This window comes from Atractosteus spatula, unplaced genomic scaffold (assembly GCF_055471065.1).
Source record: "Atractosteus spatula isolate fAtrSpa1 unplaced genomic scaffold, fAtrSpa1.hap1 Scaffold_48, whole genome shotgun sequence".
NCBI classification, from domain to species: domain Eukaryota; kingdom Metazoa; phylum Chordata; class Actinopteri; order Semionotiformes; family Lepisosteidae; genus Atractosteus; species Atractosteus spatula.
In genome coordinates, this window is record NW_028296877.1 from 163,125 (window position 1) to 166,766 (window position 3,642).

General features: G+C 38.8%; 1 non-coding gene across 1 annotated transcript; it reads left to right on the forward strand.

Annotated features, from left to right (window-relative positions):
* The first annotated feature begins 1,583 nt into the window (after nucleotides 1–1,583).
* On the forward strand, nucleotides 1,584–1,765 carry LOC148806817 (U2 spliceosomal RNA). Its single transcript, XR_016089186.1, has one exon. It is a non-coding gene; the product is annotated as a U2 spliceosomal RNA (small nuclear RNA).
* The last annotated feature ends 1,877 nt before the right edge of the window (nucleotides 1,766–3,642 follow it).

A 3,642-nucleotide genomic window follows, 5' to 3' on the forward strand; every position in this document is an offset into this window, starting at 1 on the left:
TACTGGTGTGTATTTTTTCTTTAAAGTACCGAGACTAGCCATATACAGTTTACATACTGTAATACTGTATGTTTATGTTCCAAAATTAATATCTTTTATGAGTATGTGAAAGGCATGGTGAATCGGAGATTCTCAAAAATTACCGTACTTTGCTTGATTGGAAACAAATGCGCGATTGTGAAATGCTGTGGTGTTACTTTTACAAAGACGGTCAATGAAAAAAAGAATGTGGACCAGGGCAATACTTTGAGTTTACAGCTTGTCCAAGGTCATTCATTATTAATACTATTAGTAATATCTTCGTTAAAGACTTTGATGGCCACAGCTCAAACATGAGAGGTTGAGCTTTATTAGCTCCACCTTGCGGAAATTCCGGATACTATTATTTTACTTGCGGTAACATGCGGTATCATGTGGTATTATGGGAGAATATAAGGTAACTTGCGTAAAACCGCAAGAAGCGCACCACAAAATAATGCGGTATGGCCTGCTCGTTTTGAATAGCTGCATAGGTAGGAAAGTCGTGGATGGCCATGATTTTGGTTTAAAGTGGATTAAGAAGCCATGTGTTTTTGTTTTTGGGGAAGAGAATGACTGGGGACTGGGGGTTTCTTAATATTTGTGTTTGAGGGTTAGTAATAGTAGAATTGTTTAAAGTTATGTGGACTGGTTTTGTTTGTAAACTGTAAATACATGTTTTTTTTGTTTGGAGACGGGAATAGTTTACTATTGTTACTTTGTATCGGATGGGGGCATGTGCTGATTTGTATAATGGGCGGAGTTATGGTAATAGAATGGTTTGTTTCTGAATTTTATTGATATGTTTTGGGTTTGATATTTGCCTATGGTGATAATAATAATTGCTTAGACTTACATAGCGCTTTTCTGGACACTTCACTCAAAGCACTTCACAGGTAATGGGGACTCCCCTCCACCAACACCAGTGTGCAGCCCGACCAGGATGATGCGACGCAGCCGTAGTGCACCAGAATGCTAATCCACACGAGCTATTAGTGGGAAGGAGAACAGAGTAATGAAGCTACTTAATAATAATAATAATAATAATTAGTTGCTTACACTTACATAGTGCTTTTTGGGACACTTCACTCAAAGCGCTGTTACAGGTAATAAGGACTGCCCTCTACCACCACCACCAATGTACAGCATCCACCTAATTCATGGATGAGGATTATTAGGAGACTATGGTTGAGAAGGGTCAATGGGAAATTTAGCCAGGATGCCCGGGTTACACCCCTACTCTTTTTGAGAAACACCCCAGGGTTTTTAATGACCATAGTCATTAAAGACATCAGTTTTACATCTCATCCAAAGGATGGTGCCTGTTTACAGTATAGTATCCCCGTCACTATACCACAAGGACCACAGGGTAACCCCCCCTGCTGGTACCACTAACATCTCTTCCAGCAGCAACCTTAGTTTTTCTCAGGAGATCCCCCATCCAGATAATGACCAGGCTCACACCTTCTTAGCTTAAGTGGGTTGCCAGTTGTGAGTTGCAGAGTAATATGGCTGCTGGCTAGTGGTTTGTCTTTTTTGATAATGGTGTAGTGTTACATGGTTTTATTTTTTGTCTTGTATTCATTAAAAAAAATCTGTTCTTATCAGTTTAATATCTGATACGTCCCCCATCCGGGGATCACATATTAAACGTATTTTTGGAACAGGGAGCTGGATCAGGAGCTTGCTCTGTCCTCTCCACGCATTGGCCCAGTATTGCAGCGCCTCCGGGAACGGTGCACCACCTTCTCTCAGCGGTGAAAAGACAGACGCAGCCAGCCAGCAAGAGAGAGGTACTAGAGCTCCTTCTCGAGTCCTGCCTCTCGTCCGTCTGTGTCTCTCTCTCTGTCTCCATTCCCGTCCTCCCTCTGTGCACTTTCTTGCATCTCGACTTTCTCGGCAGGAAGGCCCCTTTTGAGCGCCCGTGCATTTTCCTTTCCAAAAAATTATTCTTAAGGTATACAGATGCAGCCATTCAAAGTGCGCGGTACAGACACGTACCAGAGGTATGTACCAGAGGTACGGCTATGATGCAAAATACCGCGGTACGTGATTGGTTGACCGACAGGGGCACTCGTGGTCCGTTGGTCGGTCATAGAAAGATTTACAGTAAATGTCTTTACTGTGCCCGTTTTAGCATTGAATATTCATATGGAATTTTACCACTGAAGGGAAATCTTAGTACCTGAGCATAAAAAGAATAGGAGCATACTGTAATGCGTGTGAAGGCCATAAACTATATTAATTTTGGAACATAAACATACAGTATATGGCTGGTCTCGGTACTTTAAATAAAAAATACACACCAGTATTCCATTTCTCCCTAAACATTTTAAGCTTCGAAGTCTTTAACTAAAGAGATACCGGAGTCAACAAGCATACTTTTAGAATTTGATTAAAAGAGAATATAATATGGAATCGAGTATCTAATGAAATTAATAACGATATAATTATATTCATGTACCGCAACACAAGAATAGTACACGTTGTACATTGTCTGTTGATATTGTTTCTGTAGTGCTTTTTCAGCCCTGTGCATGTGACCTTGCTGGTGGCGCTGTGGGTTAGGTTCCTGAATCCCCCTGGAATCATGTTTTTTTTAACAAACATTTCTTTGAAAATATAAAAAGTTTCCCTGGGTCAGAGATTAAATAAAACCTCACTCGCACCAAACAAATTTATATTTCTAAATATCACAACATGATCGAATTTAAGTCATTTTAATAACAATGAATAGTCACCTCTGCATTACAATATAAACATTTATATTGATTTAAATCACGTTTTGATTTAAATCGCAAACGCGTGTTTAAATATATGTTTTTTTATTCACAATCAGACAAATGCAACATAAATTGATATCTTTGTCTTCTAAGTATCTTAATAAACTTTCAGTATAGCTTTCTCCCCGTTTAGATTTATTTTTCTTGGTATCATGGGATCAAACGTGGAAAGATTAGATTATAATCGTTTTTATTTTTTAAATACATTTTAAAAAAGTGTAATCTATACTAAAAAGCTGTACACCACCTGCTATAAAGATACATATTGTAATACTTTCATGTTCGGATAGGACAGACACAAGAACTCAGACTTGCGGAGTTAAAGCAAGTTAAAGCCTTTTATATATCACCTTTAAAAGTGGCATCTCAAAGCAAAGTAAATACCCAACACTGATTGTACCCATCTGTCATGCTAATAAAGCACCTTGAATTGAATTGAGAGAGAGAGAGCGAGCGAGCGAGCAAGTGAGTGAGAGAGCACAGCCAGGACAGACAGGCAAATAAGATACACTCCACAGACATTCACAACAGCGACATATCATAAAACGTTTGCACATATAGCTAAATTATTATTTGTTTTTCAGGAAGTTATAAAAACACTTGAATTACTTATCCAGTCTCTCGAAATAAAATTATTTTTCAAGCAATGCAACTAACGTCGGGCAACGTGTTTTTTTTAATCCAACATTGACAGCCACATCTTAAATCTTGTCAGTCAGCTCTTTTTTCTCTATTTGAATTGTGGCGATTCAAACAACCTGGGATAACAAGTGGTCTCAAAGTCACCGAGCTCACAGAGCTTCAACACAGATGACAATTCCCTTAGTCCTTCCTTAGTCTT